At 48.3% G+C, this 18,375-nt stretch overlaps 1 long non-coding RNA gene across 1 annotated transcript; it reads right to left on the reverse strand.

The window, feature by feature from the left end:
* Window positions 1-16,991: 16,991 nt before the first annotated feature.
* On the reverse strand, window positions 16,992-18,110 carry LOC132072960 (uncharacterized). Its single transcript, XR_009418450.1, has 3 exons — window positions 18,066-18,110; window positions 17,296-17,371; window positions 16,992-17,178 (listed from the first exon to the last, which is right to left on the reverse strand). It is a non-coding gene; the product is annotated as an uncharacterized LOC132072960 (long non-coding RNA).
* Window positions 18,111-18,375: the final 265 nt, after the last annotated feature.

The following is an 18,375-nucleotide window of genomic DNA, read 5'->3' on the forward strand; positions in this document are numbered from 1 at the left end:
CCTATTGCACCAGGCTATGCGGCAGGGCAGAGCAGCCCCGTCCCAAATGTGCGCTGACACCCGTGACACAGGACAGGACGTGACAAACAATGGGCACAAGACACAGACACAAATCTCTTGGCAAGGAAAATGGCTGCAAGGACTGAGAGAATGCAATAGGAGATGACCGACCTGAGACCGATGGTGAGCTGATGAGGCTCAGAGAACACTGAAGGAAGAAGATGATAACTGAATGATTAATTCCAAGAACAGCAAAGATGGATGCCTAGGAATCCTACTGTCAGAACGCTGCACCTAACCTCACATTCTTACAAGTCCTAATTTCCCACAATGGATCCAGGTGGGGCATAGCTGTCCCTACAGCTCAGAACAAGACCTGACAAGGCACCTGACTGGATGCTTCCAAAGAGAGCACATTTGACTGGGGATCTCAGACAGGTATCAGAATCGCATCTATGGCCTGGGTGCCAGGCCAGAGAATGCAGAGATCACGGATGCTACCAATGATGCCAAGGTTTCTGACAGGCCCCCCTAAGGTAAAACACATGGGATACACAAACAACACATAATGCACAACAGACAAGTGACACCAGACACACCGGGACTGCTCTGCCCTGCGCGCCTCAGCACTGGGATCAAAAGTGAGACTTGGCTTTCATGGGGCCTAAGGGGCCACCTCATGAACACCCCCCACCTCCAAAGCTGAATCAAAAACCCCTCCCAGTAATTCCTGAAACAGTACCATGCCTTCATCCCCTCTGTGGGTCACAGCCCTCTACTTATCTCTCAGACATCTGGGGATGTAGGTCTCTGGTGCAACAAAAGGCCACCTCATCACCTGGAAAGGCCTGCTGGCACCGGGGCAGGGGTCCTTCAGACAGCTGTATTAAAGAAAACCAAACATCAGTGCCTGACCTTGGCACCGCATCGGCCAAAACCCCACCACTCTGCTACTCACCGCGCTCCTAAGAAGGCCCGGCACCTCCTAACTCTGACCCTATGCCATGGATGCAATGCATCTGCACCTGAAAGGAAGTTAGAACATATGTCAAACACCACCAGGGTAACTCAAAAGCTGCAAACACCTTATGTCAATCTAGGAATAGCATCTAGAGCCCAAGTACAGCCCACATTACAAATTCCCACTCCCTATGGTTTCTCCTACTGCAGCAGTCCATGCGGCAGGGCAGAACAGCTCCGGCACAAACGTGTGCACACACCCGTGACACAGAACGTGACAAACAGGGGGACATTAAACACGACACATCATGCTTGTGGTGAGGGCCTCGAGGGGAAAAGGCAAAAGGGACCCCAAAGACACACTAGGGAACACAGAACACTGGACAACACGACACAGACCGGAGCTGTTCTGCACTGCCCGCCTGAAAGCTGCCATCAAAAGTAGAGCCTCTCCCTTTAGCTCTCCTAACAGGCCCTTGCAGAAGATTGCTTTTCCCACTGCCAATTTTTACATCTGGCGCAAGAACTCCCAACCTGATACTCTCCCATCTCCAGGCTGTGGCCCCTGACTTATCTTTTAGATGATGGGTGATGGGAATCCCCGTTGCACCTGAAATGAGTCTGCCTTGGAGGGCTCTGTGATGGCCTGTGAGCCTCTCGGTCAGCTGCAATGAAGAAAACCAAAACCAAAGTGTGAGTCCAGAGTTATGTGGGCCAAATCCCACCAAGGCAGCTACTTGCCCTCTCCTGAGTGTGCCTGGCTCCTTCAGGCTCCAGCCTCATCCTGATTCCAAGGCTGTGGCCTTCATTAGGAGTGGCACCTATGTTAGAGAAAGGCAAAGTTAAATGGCATTCCTGTGAGTGCAGTGGATGACCTTGTGTGCTGTAAGACATGGCAATGCCTCTGCAAGGCTTCTGAGCAACCTTGTGTCGGGGGTCCTCAATTAAACAAATAAAGACCCTTTCTCACCCGGCTGCCTGCAAACCCCGTCCCAAGAACTCCTAACTGGATGCCTGCTCACCCTCCCTCTCCCAAACACAATCCTCAACTCACCTGAAGCCTCAATCTCAAACATCATCCTTGACACTGGGCGGATCCCTCTTGTGACACGATGAATCTGCTGAGAAATTGTTGTGCTTGAGAGCTGAGCAATAACAACCACTTCTCTCCACTACTCACCTTGACTCCTGGCATCCAGACTGACTTCCTAAAAGAAAGACAAAGAACAGCAGTGTAACAGAGTCAGTTGAGAGGTGTAACAGAGTCTGCTGCAGAGGCAAATGGGGCCTCACCTACTCGGGAGAATCCCCACACCTAGCATGGGGCCCTCTGGCACAGATTTAATCCATCTGAATATGAAAAAAAAGTTAGAACAAGAGTCAAACTGCTGCTGGATAACTGATGAGCTCCAGATATGATGTGCCCATCTACAAATCCCATCTAGAGTCCAACTACACCCCACAATACAAATCCCAAGTCCCTGGGACTTCTCCTATGGCACCAGGCTGTGCAGCAGGGCAGAGCAGCTCTGGCACAAATGTGTGCTGAGAGCCGTGACACAGGACAGAACAGACAACGGGGACACAACAGGAACAGAAATCTCTTAGCAAGGAAAATGGCTGCAAGGACTGAGAGAATGCAAAAGGAGATGACCGACCTGAGACCGATGGTGAGCTGATGAGGCTCAGAGAACCCTGGAGGAAGAAGATGATAACTGAATGATTTATTCCAAGAACAGCAAAGATGGATGCCTAGGAATCCTACTGTCAGAATGCTGTACCTAACCTCATATTATTGCAAGTCCTAAACCACCATAATGGATCCAGGTGGGGCACAGCTGTCCAAACAGCTCAGAACAAGACCTGAAAAGACGTCTGACTGTATGCTTCCAAAGAGAGAAGAGAGTCTGATGCCTGTCTGAGCTCCCGAGTCAAAAGTTCTGTGACCTGGGTGCCATGCCAAGGAATGCAGAGATCACAGAGGCTAACAATGATGCCAGGGGTACTGACAGGGCCCTCAAAGGCCTAAGCTAAAAGACAGGAGATACACAAACAGCACACAATGCACAACACACAAGTGACACGATACATACCAGGACTGCTCTGCCCTGCACACCTCAGCACTGGGATCAAAAGTGAGACTTGGCTTTCATGGGGCCTAACGAGCCACTTAATGAACACCCCCCCTCCAAACTGGACTCAAAAACCCCTCCCAGTAATTCCTGAAACAGCACCATGCCTTCATCCCCTCTGTGGGTCACAGCCCTCTACTTATCTCTCAGACATCTGGGGATGCTGGTCCCTGTCAGGTGCAAACAAAGGCCACCTCATCACCTGGGAAGGTCCTGCTGGCACCGGGCTGCGGTCTCTCAGACAGCTGTATTAAAGAGAACCAAACATCAGGGCCTGATCTTGTCACTGCATCGGCCAAAACCCCACCACTCTGCTACTCACCGCGCTCCTAAGAAGGCCCAGCACCTCCTAACTCTGACCCTCTGCCACACGTGGAATGCATCTGCACCTGAAAGAAAGTTAGAACATATGTCAAACACCACCAGGGTAACTCACAAGCTGCAAACACCTTATGTCAATCTAGAAACAGCATCTAGAGCCCAAGTACAGCCCACATTACAAATTTCAACTCCCCAGGTTTGTCCTATTGCAGCAGGCCATGCAGCAGGGCAGAACAGCTCCGGCACAAACGTGTGCACACACCCGTGACACAGAACGTGACAAACAGGGGGACATGAAACACGACACATCATGCTTGTGGGGAGGGTCTCGAGGGGAGAAGGCAAAAGGGACCCCAAAGACACACTAGGGAACACAGAACACTGGACAACACGACACAGACCGGAGCTGTTCTGCACTACCCGCCTGAAAGCTGCCATCAAAAGTAGAGCCTCTCCCTTTAGCTCTCCTAACAGGCCCTTGCAGAAGATTGCTTTTCCCTCTGCTCATTTTTGAATCTGCCCCAAGAACTCCCAACCTACTACTCCGTCATCTCCAGGCCGTGGCCCCCGACTTATCTTTTGGATGATCGGTGATGGGAATCCACGTTGCACCTGAAATGAGTCTGCCTCGGAAGGCCTCGTGATGGCCTGTGAGCCTCTCGGTCAGCTGCAATAAAGAAAACCAAAACCAAAGTGTGAGTCCAGAGTTATGTGGGCCAAATCCCACCAAGGCAGCTACTTGCCCTTTCCTGAGTGTGCCTGGCTCCTTCAGGCTCCAGCTTCATCCTGATTCCAAGGCTGTGGCCTTCATTAGGAGTGGCACCTGGCTTAGAGAAAGGCAAAGTTAAATGGCATTCCTCTGAGTGCAGTGGATCACCTTGTATGCTGTAAGCCATGGGAATGCCTCTGCTAGGCTTCTGAACAGCCTTGTGGGGAGGGGGGGCCCAAATAAACACCCTTTCTCACCCTGCTGCCTGCAAACCCCCTCCCAAGAACTCCTAACTGGATACCTGATCACCCTCCCTCTCCCAGTCACCATCCTCAACTCACCTGAAGCCTCAGTCTCAAACATCATCCTTGACACTGGGCAGACCCCTCTTGTGACACGATGAATCTGCTGAGAAATTGTTGTGCTTGAGAGCTGAGCAATAACAACCACTTCTCTCCACTGCTCACCTTGGCTGCTGGTATCCAGATTTACTTCCTAAAAAGAAAGACAAAGAACAGTGCTGTAACACAGTCACCATACACACTTCTGCTGCAGAGACAAATGGGGCCTCACCTGCTCGGGACAATCCCCTCACCCGGCATGGGGCCCTCTGGCACAGATTTAATCCATCTGAATCTGAAAAAAAAAGTTAGGACAAGAGTCACACTGTTGCAGGATAACTGATGAGCTCCAGATATCCTGTGTCCATCTACAAATCCCATCTAGAGTCCAACTACACCCCACATTACACGTTCCAAGGCCCGGGGCCCTCTCCTATTGCACCAGGCTATGCGGCAGGGCAGAGCAGCCCCGTCCCAAATGTGTGCTGACACCCGTGACACAGGACAGACAGGACATGACAGGAGAGACAACGGGGACACAACAGGAACAGAAAACTCTTGGCAAGGAAAAGGGCTGCAAGGACTGAGAGAATGCAATAGGAGATGACCGGCCTGAGACCGATGGTGAGCTGATGAGGCTCAGAGAACCCTGGAGGAAGAAGATGATAACTGAATGATTAATTCCAAGAACAGCAAAGATGGATGCCTAGGAATCCTACTGTCAGAATGCTGCACCTAACCTCATATTATTGCAAGTCCTAATCCCCCACAATGGATCCAGGTGGGGCATAGCTGTCCCTACAGCTAGGAAGAAGACCTGACAAGAAATCTGACTGGATGCTTCCAAAGAGAGAACTTTTGACTGGGGATCTCAGACAGGTATCAGAATCGCATCTATGGCCTGGGTGCCAGGCCAGAGAATGCAGAGATCACAGATGCTAACGATGATGCCAGGGTTTCTGACAGGCCCCCCTAAGGTAAAAGACATGGGATACACAAACAACACATAATGCACAACACACAAGTGACACGAGACACACCAGGACTGCTCTGCCCTGCACACCTCAGCACTGGGATCAAAAGTGAGACTTGGCTTTCATGGGGCCTAAGGGGCCATTTAATGAACACCATCCCCCCCTCCAAACTGGATTCAAACACCTCACCCAGTAATTCCCAAACCAGCACCATGCCTTCATCCCCTCTGTGGGTCACAGCCCTCTACTTATCTCTCAGACATCTGGGGATGCTGGTCCCTGTCAGGTGCAAACAAAGGCCACCTCGTCAGCTGGAGGTCCTGCTGGCACCGGGCTGCGGTCTCTCAGACAGCTGTATTAAAGAGAACCAAACATCAGGGCCTGATCTTGTCACTGCATCGGCCAAAACCCCACCACTCTGCTACTCACCGCGCTCCTAAGAAGGCCCAGCACCTCCTAACTCTGACCCTCTGCCACACGTGGAATGCATCTGCACCTGAAAGAAAGTTAGAACATATGTCAAACACTACCAGGGTAACTCACAAGCTGCAAACACCTTATGTCAATCTAGGAATAGCATCTGGAGCCCAAGTACAGCCCTCATTATAAATTCCCACTCCCTATGGTTTGTCCTACTGCAGCAGGCCATGCGGCAGGGCAGAACAGCTCCGGCACAAATACCTGCAGACACCCGTGACACAGAACGTGACAAACAGGGGGACATGAAACACGACACATCATGCTTGTGGTGAGGGCCTCGAGGGGAAAAGGGAAACGGGACCCCAAAGACACACTAGGGAACACAGAACACGGGACAACACGACACAGACCGGAGCTGTTCTGCACTGCCCGCCTGAAAGCTGCCATCAAAAGTAGAGCCTCTCCCTTTAGCTCTCCTAACAGGCCCTTGCAGAAGATTGCTTTTCCCACTGCCAATTTTTACATCTGGCGCAAGAACTCCCAACCTGATACTCTCCCATCTCCAGGCTGTGGCCCCCGACTTATCTTTTAGATGATGGGTGATGGGAATCCCCGTTGCACCTGAAATGAGTCTGCCTTGGAGGGCTCTGTGATGGCCTGTGAGCCTCTTGGTCAGCTGCAATAAAGAAAACCAAAACCAAAGTGTGAGTCCACAGATTGTGGGCCAAATCCCACCAAGGCAGCTACTTGCCCTTTCCTGAGTGTGCCTGGCTCCTTCAGGCTCCAGCTTCATCCTGATTCCAAGGCTGTGGCCTTCATTAGGAGTGGCACCTGGCTTAGAGAAAGGCAAAGTTAAATGGCATTCCTCTGAGTGCAGTGGATCACCTTGTATGCTGTAAGCCATGGGAATGCCTCTGCTAGGCTTCTGAACAGCCTTGTGGGGAGGGGGGTCCTCAAGTAAATAAATAAACACCCTTACTCACCCTGCTGCCTGCAAACCCCGTCCCAAGAACTCCTAACTGGATGCCTGATCACCCTCCCTCTCCCAGTCACCATCCTCAACTCACCTGAAGCCTCAATCTCAAACATCATCCTTGACACTGGGCAGACCCCTCTTGTGACACGATGAATCTGCTGAGAAATTGTTGTGCTTGAGAGCTGAGCAATAACAACCACTTCTCCCCGCTGCTCACCTTGGCTGCTGGTATCCAGATTGACTTCCTAAAAGAAAGACAAAGAACAGAGCTGTAACACAGTCACCACATACACTACTGCTACAGAGACAAATGGGGCCTCACCTGCTCGGGGCAATCCCCTCACCTGGCATGGGGCCCTCTGGCACAGATTTAATCCATCTCAATCTGAAAAAAAAGTTAGGACAAGAGTCAAACTGTTGCCGGATAACTGATGAGCTCCAGATATCCTGTGTCCATCTACAAATCCCATCTAGAGTCCAACTACACCCCACATTACACATTCCAAGTCCCCAGGACTTCTCCTATTGCACCAGGCTATGCGGCAGGGCAGAGCAGCCCCGTCCCAAATGTGTGCTGACACCCGTGACACAGGACATGACGTGACAAACAATGGGCCCAAGACACAGACACAAATCTCTTGGCAAGGAAAAGGGCTGCAAGGACTGAGAGAATGCAAAAGGAGATGACCGAGCTGAGACCGATGGTGAGCTGATGAGGCTCAGAGAACCCTGAAGGAAGAAGATGATAACTGAATGATTTATTCCAAGAACAGCAAAGACGGATGCCTAGGAATCCTACAGTCAAAATCCTCTACCTAACGTCGTAAAATTACAAGTCCTAATCTACCATAATGGTTCCAGGTGGGGCACAGCTGTCCATACAGCTCAGAACAAGACCTGACACAACATCTGACTGGATGCTTCCAAAGAGAGAAGAGAGTCTGATGCCTGTCTGAGCTCCCGAGTCAAAAGTTCTATGGCCTGGGCGCCATGTCTAGGAATGCAGAGATCACAGAGGCTAACGATGATGCCAGGGTTTCTGACAGGCCCCCCTAATGTAAAAGACATGGGATACACAAACAACACATAATGCACAACACACAAGTGACACGAGACACACCAGGACTGCTCTGCCCTGCTGCACACCTCAGCACTGGGATCAAAAGTGAGACTTGGCTTTTATGGGGCCTAAGGGGCCACTTCATGAACACACCACACCCCCCCCCCCCCCCAAAAATTGGACTCAAAAACCCCTCCCAGTAATTCCCAAAAAAGCACCATGCCTTCATCCCCTCTGTTGGTCACAGCCCTCTACTTATCTCTCAGACATCTGAGGATGCTGGTCCCTGTCAGGTGCAAACAAAGGCCACCTCATCACCTGGGAAGGTCCTGCTGGCACCGGGCTGGGGTCTCTCAGACAGCTAGAGTAAAGAGAACCAAACATCAGTGCCTCATCTTGGCACCGCATCGGCCAAAACCCCACCACTCTGCTACTCACCGCGCTCCTAAGAAGGCCCAGCACCTCCTAACCCTGACCCTCTGCCACACATGGAATGCATCTGCACCTGAAAGAAAGTTAGAACATATGTCAAACACCACCAGGGTAACTCACAAGCTGCAAACACCTTATGTCAATCTAGAAACAGCATCTAGAGCCCAACTACAGCCCACATTACAAATTTCAACTCCCCAAGGCTTGTCCTATTGCAGCAGGCCATGCGGCAGGGCAGAACAGCTGCGGCACAAATACCTGCAGACACCTGTGACACAGAACGTGACAAACAGGGGGACATGAAACACGACACATCATGCTTGTGGTGAGGGGATTGAGGGGAGAAGGCAAAAGGGACCCCAAAGACACACCAGGGGACACAGAACACGGGACAACACGACACAGACCGGAGCTGTTCTGCACTGCCCTCCTGAAAGCTGCCATCAAAAGCAGAGCCTCTCCCTTTAGCTCTCCTAAGAGGCCCTTGCAGAAGATTGCTTTTCCTCCTGCCAATTTTCAAATCTACCCCAAGAACTCCCAACCCACTATTCTCTCATCTCCAGGCCAAGGCCCCCGACTTATCTTTTGGATGATCGGTGATGGGAATCCACGTTGCACCTGAAATGAGTCTGCCTCGGAAGGCCTCGTGATGGCCTGTGAGCCTCTTGGTCAGCTGCAATAAAGAAAACCAAAACCAAAGTGTGAGTCCAGAGTTATGTGGGCCAAATCCCACCAAGGCAGCTACTTGCCCTCTCCTGAGTGTGCCTGGCTCCTTCAGGCTCCAGCTTCATCCTGATTCCAAGGCTGTGGCCTTCATTAGGAGTGGCACCTGGCTTAGAGAAAGGCAAAGCTAAATGGCATTGCTGTGAGTGCAGTGGATCACCTTGTGTGCTCTAAGACATGGCAATGCCTCTGCAAGGCTTCTGAACAACCTTGTGTGGGGGAGCCCTCAAATAAACAAATAAACACCCTTTCTCACCCTGCTGCCTGCAAACTCCCTCCCAAGAACTCCTAACTGGATACCTGATCACCCTCCCTCTCCCAGTCACCATCCTCAACTCACCTGAAGCCTCAATCTCAAACATCATCCTTGACACTGGGCAGACCCCTCTTGTGACACGATGAATCTGCTGAGAAATTGTTGTGCTTGAGAGCTGAGCAATAACAACCACTTCTCCCCGCTGCTCACCTTGGCTGCTGGTATCCAGATTGACTTCCTAAAAGAAAGACAAAGAACAGAGCTGTAACACAGTCACCACATACACTACTGCTGCAGAGACAAATGGGGCCTCACCTGCTCGGGGCAATCCCCTCACCTGGCATGGGGCCCTCTGGCACAGATTTAATCCATCTCAATCTGAAAAAAAAGTTAGGACAAGAGTCAAACTGTTGCCAGATAACTGATGAGCTCCAGATATCCTGTGTCCATCTACAAATCCCATCTAGAGTCCAACTACACCCCACATTACACATTCCAAGTCCCCAGGACTTCTCCTATTGCACCAGGCTATGCGGCAGGGCTGAGCAGCCCCGTCCCAAATGTGTGCTGACACCTGTGACACAGGACATGACGTGACAAACAATGGGCCCAAGACACAGACACAAATCTCTTGGCAAGGAAAAGGGCTGCAAGGACTGAGAGAATGCAAAAGGAGATGACCGAGCTGAGACCGATGGTGAGCTGATGAGGCTCAGAGAACCCTGAAGGAAGAAGATGATAACTGAATGATTTATTCCAAGAACAGCAAAGACGGATGCCTAGGAATCCTACAGTCAAAATCCTCTACCTAACGTCGTAAAATTACAAGTCCTAATCCACCATAATGGTTCCAGGTGGGGCACAGCTGTCCATACAGCTCAGAACAAGACCTGACACAACATCTGACTGGATGCTTCCAAAGAGAGAAGAGAGTCTGATGCCTGTCTGAGCTCCCGAGTCAAAAGTTCTATGGCCTGGGCGCCATGTCTAGGAATGCAGAGATCACAGAGGCTAACGATGATGCCAGGGTTTCTGACAGGCCCCCCTAATGTAAAAGACATGGGATACACAAACAACACATAATGCACAACACACAAGTGACACGAGACACACCAGGACTGCTCTGCCCTGCTGCACACCTCAGCACTGGGATCAAAAGTGAGACTTGGCTTTTATGGGGCCTAAGGGGCCACTTCATGAACACACCACACCCCCCCCCCCCCCCCCCCAAAATTGGACTCAAAAACCCCTCCCAGTAATTCCCAAAAAAGCACCATGCCTTCATCCCCTCTGTTGGTCACAGCCCTCTACTTATCTCTCAGACATCTGGGGATGCTGGTCCCTGTCAGGTGCAAACAAAGGCCACCTCATCACCTGGGAAGGTCCTGCTGGCACCGGGCTGGTGTCTCTCAGACAGCTAGAGTAAAGAGAACCAAACATCAGTGCCTGATCTTGGCACCGCATCGGCCAAAACCCCACCACTCTGCTACTCACCGCGCTCCTAAGAAGGCCCAGCACCTCCTAACCCTGACCCTCTGCCACACATGGAATGCATCTGCACCTGAAAGAAAGTTAGAACATATGTCAAACACCACCAGGGTAACTCACAAGCTGCAAACACCTTATGTCAATCTAGAAACAGCATCTAGAGCCCAACTACAGCCCACATTACAAATTTCAACTCCCCAAGGCTTGTCCTATTGCAGCAGGCCATGCGGCAGGGCAGAACAGCTGCGGCACAAATACCTGCAGACACCCGTGACACAGAACGTGACAAACAGGGGGACATGAAACACGACACATCATGCTTGTGGTGAGGGGATTGAGGGGAGAAGGCAAAAGGGACCCCAAAGACACACCAGGGGACACAGAACACTGGACAACACGACACAGACCGGAGCTGTTCTGCACTGCCCGCCTGAAAGCTGCCATCAAAAGTAGAGCCTCTCCCTTTAGCTCTCCTAAGAGGCCCTTGCAGAAGATTGCTTTTCCTCCTGCCAATTTTCAAATCTACCCCAAGAACTCCCAACCCACTATTCTCTCATCTCCAGGCCAAGGCCCCCGACTTATCTTTTGGATGATCGGTGATGGGAATCCACGTTGCACCTGAAATGAGTCTGCCTCGGAAGGCCTCGTGATGGCCTGTGAGCCTCTTGGTCAGCTGCAATAAAGAAAACCAAAACCAAAGTGTGAGTCCAGAGTTATGTGGGCCAAATCCCACCAAGGCAGCTACTTGCCCTCTCCTGAGTGTGCCTGGCTCCTTCAGGCTCCAGCTTCATCCTGATTCCAAGGCTGTGGCCTTCATTAGGAGTGGCACCTGGCTTAGAGAAAGGCAAAGCTAAATGGCATTGCTGTGAGTGCAGTGGATCACCTTGTGTGCTCTAAGACATGGCAATGCCTCTGCAAGGCTTCTGAACAACCTTGTGTGGGGGAGCCCTCAAATAAACAAATAAACACCCTTTCTCACCCTGCTGCCTGCAAACCCCCTCCCAAGAACTCCTAACTGGATACCTGATCACCCTCCCTCTCCCAGTCACAATCCTCAACTCACCTGAAGCCCCAATCTCAAACATCATCTTGGACACTGGGCAGATCCCTTTTGTGACATGATCGATCTGCTGAAAAAAATGTTGTGCTTGACACAGCTTGGAATTTCAGGGAGTTGCACTCCTCAATTTAAAAAGAAAATCCCCAAAAAAAAAAAAAAAAAGAAACAAACAAAACCCCACAAAAACAATAAAACCCAAAAGAACTAGCTCCCCACAGAAACAAAAAAAACTCAGAAAACATCAAAAAATCCAAAAAACCCACGAAAACCAACCAAAAACCCCCCAAAAAACCCCAAAAATTCCACCAAAAGAAATCCAACCAAAAAAACAATCAGAACAAAACTAAAAATTACAAAAGCCCCTTACCACTCCTAAACACAAAACCCAAAATCACAAACCTAAATACTCCCTGTATTCCATGCGGTTTTCTTCACAGAATCTTCCAAGCCTCTGTGCTTTAGATGCCCAGAAACACCCGCTGAAAAGAAGCTGAGACGGGCTGAAAAAGCCTCTTCACTGAAATGAGGACAGCTCTTACCCCAGCACATCCCAGAGAAGGAATGAAGCCCCTCAGCCACGGCTGGGGTTAATATACCCCTGATTGTGCCCGCCTCTCGTTCCCATGGCACCCGGGAAAAGGGAGGGGGCAAATCCCACCAACCCCTCAGAGCAGCTGCAGCTGTTTGGCTCCTCTGACTCACATTCAAGGGCAGTAAAGGGCTTGTTATAGAAGGAAACTCTTCAGAAAAGTAACAGCGCTTTCTTTTTTGCAACAACTACTTGGAGCAGAAGAACAGAAAACTGGTAAGATATAAAACTTTGTGGTAAGGTTACATAGCTAGATCAATTGGGTAATTGGGTAATTTGCTGTTACCTTACATAATTATTCTGTGTTTAACAAAAGCCATCTAATAAATTCACACCCAAAACTCCAGCAGCCCAGCTGGCCCTACCAAATCTCTATGTTTATGCATACAGTAAACAAAACCAAAATCCCAGTAATACCTATCAGAAGTCTATGAAAGAAACCGATTGAAATTGATCCTACCTCAAATACAAAACAACCCATGCAAAGTTAGCTTGACTCAAAAATCAATTTACACAGAGCTAATAACACCAAGAAATAAAACAACACACCATATGTCACCAAAGAATATAATAGTGAAGAAAAAAGAAACCACTTTTTTTTTTTTTTTAATTTAAACTAACTTCTTTTATTAGCTAGAACAAAAGCTTTTCCCAGGACTGTAACAACTTCTTCTCCTTCTTCTCCTTCTGAAATGTCCCTTCTCCTTCCCAAATTCCTTACAACTTCTGAGTTTACATCCAAGCAAAAAGCAAAATTCGTGCACTTGTGTGTTCGATGCTACTGTCAGATTCTCTGTTTCTCTCCACATCTTCTTACACTTTCAGTCTTCACGCTGTCCTGCCGTGACGAGTTTGACGGAAGAATTGGTAAACGTTAAGAGAGGATTTCCCTGCCTCCCTCCCCAGAGCTGGTTTCCTTAGTGAATTTCACTCAATCCCAAGCCGGCAATGATGCACGCTCACCTCAAGCGTGCAAGGCTCACAGCTGCTCGGCTAAACTCGGCTGTAATCGGCTAAACTCGGCCATTGTCATCTGCATTCGGCTGGACTCGATCCTTCGGCACGGCTCGGCTCGCTTCGGCCGAACTCGGAGCCTCTCTGTGCGCTCGGCGCGGCTCGGCTCTCTTCGGCCGAACTCGGAGCCGCTCTGTGCGCTCGGCGCGGCCCGGCTCTCTTCGGCCGAACTCGGAGCCGCTCTGTGCGCTCGGCGCGGCTCGGCTCGCTTCGGCCGAACTCGGAGCCGCTCGGCTCGCTTCGGCCGAACTCGGAGCCGCTCTCTGCGCTCGGCGCGGCTCGGCTCGCTTCGGCCGAACTCGGAGCCGCTCTCTGCGCTCGGCGCGGCTCGGCTCGCTTCGGCCGAACTCGGAGCCGCTCTGTGCGTTCGGCGCGCCTCGGCTCGGCTCGGCTCCCTGACGGCGGGCAAGCGGCGCCGCCTCACGTTAAACTCGCCCGGCTCGGGGCTCTCCTGCTGCCGCGTCCCGCGGGCGGCCCGGCCATCGCACGGACACGACCGGGAGCGCGGGGTGGCACAGGAGCTCATTGGGCTGTGACCGCACTCGCGCTAATTAGCGCGCACGAGAGCAGTGGGCTCGGTTCGGCTGAGCTCGGCTCCGTTCAGGCAGCCTCGCAAGCCTGGCCTCGGTTCGCTCGAGACCGTCAGGTTCCGCCGGTCTCGCCTTGGTTCGGCTGAGCTCGTTCCATTCGGCCGAAGGAGGCGTCGTTCGTTCGTGTTTTTACAAATATCTTTCTATATTGACTGTATATTTCTATATTTAGTTTTATACTTCTATAATACTTTCATTATTCCAAATAAAAACCCCGTCTCTAACCAAATAAATAAAAAAACCCCTTCTTTTAAAGGATATTGAAATGTTTTTTATTTATACTTTGTATAATTATACATTCATATTTTAATTTATCGTTTCTTTGGATGTATTGGATTAATAATGATATATATATATAAAATTTTAAAATATATTTAAATTATTATTTAAATTATGTATAACATCTACTGCTACAACTAATTCTTTCTTATATTTTTAATTTTTATATTTATCTGTATGTATTTATTATATATTTCTAAACTTAGATTGCTACCTTTATATTATTTGTATTTATAATTTTTACAATCAAAACTCTGCCTATTGACCAATAAAGAAAACCCGCTTTATTTAAGTATTTTAAAAATATTTTCATGTTTATAATTTTCATATTTATATTTATAATTTGTTCAATATTACATGAGAACACACCTGCTCCTGCACCCCAGTGGGGCTCCCTCTCCTGGGGACCTTGGGGTGCCCCAACGGCATCAGAGCCCCGAGTCTTCACCCCCTTCTCCTCTATTTAGAAACTACACTGGAACTTTTTTCTGGAAACAAAGACATTACCTAAATACTCTCCCTGTGTCCTAGACAGAGGGATATTCAGTTATTAGTTGGCTGGGCAGCAGTTTCTTAAACAGAATGATAAACAAGATGTGAACATTTTAGCTACAAGCAAATAGGCAAATCTGAACAAGGTACTGATGGCCAGCCACTGAAGTTATTTTGAAGGAATTTTTTAAACAATAAAATACTGATACCACAAAAATAAAGCAAAAAGCTAACTACTGGCTAAGAAAACATTAACTTTTGACAGCAACAACATTCCAACCACACAGGCTTTTTCCTGATGTCATACCTTATAACTACCTCTCTTGGGAATTCCCATCATGTATCCCAAAAGGAATAAATACCTCAGAGCGTCCTAAAGCAAAAAGTAGCACACATGAGCTCCTCACACTCCCAGGAGGCCAGCACAGCGTGCACTGAGTCTGCAACAAATTCTGCTCACTGAGGGTCTGCAAACAAAGGTTCAATTGATGAATTGAACTGATTTTAAAGGGAGGTTTTCTAAGCACTGAAGCACAACAAAGAACAAGCAACAACAATTCTTAAATAATCTGCAAGTTTTATTTAGCATATATGCGACTGATTTCCACGCTGTGGATTCTGACTTGGATTCGTCTGTAGGTTCAGGAAGATGACAATGCACACTCTGCCTTCCCTGAGCCCCCCACAGCAGCTGAGCGCTGCTCCGTGTGCTCAGATCATCAGGAGCTGGATTACACGTGCCCGCATGGACTGGAACTGCTCTGCTGCAGATTCAGGAGACAATGGCAGAGAGGGGCTGGCCGAGGCGTCGTCCCAATTCCATTTCTGTGTGACGAGAAGCGCTTTGTTCCCAACAGCTGCGACAATCCCCAGCTCCCATCCGTGGTGAGTACCGATGGCACACAAATGGCAGCCCGAGGAAATCGTCTTCTGGGCTCTAAGTGGTCGGGACAGGGTCTGATTTTCTGTTTTGTATCTGTATGATGATTAGTACAACAGGGCTCTGATGGATGACATGGCAACACAGAATTAAAAACTCCTCGACAAGATTACATCGACGTCTAGGAAAAGACAAAAGCTTAGGACCCTTCTGAAATCTACTTTTAATCCAAAGCACGGGGCTTGTCAGCATGCTGCACCTTCCAGCTTTGCAAAGCAGCTTACCTCTGAAGACCAGGAAACATTGATTTCTACAGAAACAATGGGCAACCCCCAGGCTAACCTCAGCACTACTGTTTAATAGGGGACCTGCCAGCGTGCCAGTCCAGCTTCAAGTGTGCTTTACTTCAGTCTAACATCCCCACAAAATTCTTCTCACATCTCCCAACCCTGAAATCTTATTTTCCCCTAAAGCTTCTCTTCATTAGCAATTTCCAAGTAACATGGTATTTTTACAACATTCAAAAATGTCACGCTGGACTGTGCTACGGAGTAATCTGCAAATATAAGCTTAGCAAAGATGGAATTGCCTTGTCCAGAGAAAAAACCTACAAGTGAACACCTACACCTGCCTACAAAGAGCTAACAAGCCCCTGGCAGCTGCCAGCATCAAAGCACAGCGGATGTTTCTAATACAGGGTAAGGATAACAATATCACCTGTTCTCTCCAGCTTCTTTTCCCTGCAGTCGTATTTTGCTTCTTATGATGTTTTTAGTCTCTGCATCTTCTTGGACAGCACCGAGCCCGACGACAAGGAGACGAGAGTCTTTCCCTGCCGGACGGAGAGAACCAGGAAAACAGTTAAAATAAGAACAGGGCAGTTTGAAATTCATACTTGCAACGAGAAGCAGCGCCTAACCAACAGAACAAAGGTAAACAAAGCATGATACCTGCCTGGGGACAGAAGACTTACAAACTCTCCAGGATTTACAATTCTAGCGACCAACCCCTTCAGGAGAGCAGCCAAGTGTCCCATGGGGTGGTGCTGCACCAAAGAACCATCTGAGAGGTTCCAAAGAGTGAAATGCACAATATTTTGCAAAGACAAAAAATCTTGCAAAATAACAAAAATGCAATAGATGTAAACTACAGGGCAAGAGTACAAGTGTTACCTTTGGGAGCTGGAACCGTCCAGGTGAGCACCTGATATCTGGATCCTCACCAGAGTTTGAACCCTTCAGGACACAGAAGGGTTTTCCGCAGGAATTTCACAGACTGAGTTTGGATAGAAGCGCGCTCGCCGGATCCTCAGAAACGTCGCCCATTCTCCAGGTGTCTGGAGAGAACTGCAAATGGCTCTCACGCAGTTTGAGCTAGTTCTGTAAGGTCTCAGGGGGAATTTCACCAGATGCAACCAAATTGGGCAACTCCCAGTGGGACAGAAGGAACCCAAAGCTTGGGTTCGCAGAGCTGCAGCAAATACTGAGGAAACAAACATAACAGCGTAAAAAATAATAAACCATCCTTTTTTTTCTCTTGCTTTTGTTTTTTTTCTTATTCATATCAGCACAGCAATTAAAGAGAAGGTGAAAAACTCACCATTACTGAACATTTCATCATCTGTAAGCTGAGCATCCTTAGCATAGAGGACTCCAAAGTTAAAATTCACCGATCCCTGGGAAATAAAACCAAATATCGTATGATAAACAGTCAAACAGCAGACATAAAAATTTGTTTCCTCTAAGGACTTTCAGGTACGTATGTATCTTTGCATTACACATGAGAACATACACTTTATACCATCACCTAATACATAATAATTTACTTTTAAATTTCGATAGTATAGCATGAATTTTTTACTTAAATTGGTGATCTATTATTATTCAGTTGGTGCCTAAAGGTATTTCTGCTGTCACATTCAAAAAAACATGATTTTTTTTTTTACTGTAATGAGCAATTGATTTCAAAGTCATCACAACCCACCAAACCACAAAGCTCTGTTCACTGGACGGGTCTGTGAGCTAGAAGTAGTTAGGCTTCTACTTCCCTCTTGTTCTTCCAGAACCAATAAATCCTGTCAACAAAACCAGGATCTTTAGCCCACTGCTGTGAAAGATTCTACAAGGATGATGGTTTGATTTGTGTTTAGAAGTTTTGATTTGAAATGGCCAGGTCAATGGATAAAGACAGTTTAAGTAGTATTACATTACTATTATTATTATTATTTCTATTATTATTTTTACTAGTACTACTACTATTATTATCACCTGCTACTGGAAGAAACAAACCAGTAGTACCTATACTTAATTACTTTTATTTCCAGAAAATAATAAAGAAAAAGAACCAAACCAAAAAAAGTCACTTCCTACCTTTTATATCAAGGGATGAAAAATTTCTCTTGGGCTCTTCTCCAATTTATCAAGACTCACAGCACTGAAAGGCAAACAAAACAGTGCTTTATAGAAGGCCAAGTGCACGTTTCAAGGCTGAACCACCAACTGATTACAGTGACAGCAGTTACAACATGAATCGTTCCCAGAGCCTCTGTTCAATGGAATGTTCTGTGGAACTGCCATTTCTTTCCCAAAATACTAACTTCCAACATTTCCTAAACGTATTTTGTATTTTCAAACCACAGAAGTTAGTGAGACTCTGTGTGGAGGTCAGGTTTAAATTTAT

This window comes from Ammospiza nelsoni, chromosome 5 (genome assembly GCF_027579445.1).
Source record: "Ammospiza nelsoni isolate bAmmNel1 chromosome 5, bAmmNel1.pri, whole genome shotgun sequence".
NCBI lineage: Eukaryota > Metazoa > Chordata > Aves > Passeriformes > Passerellidae > Ammospiza > Ammospiza nelsoni.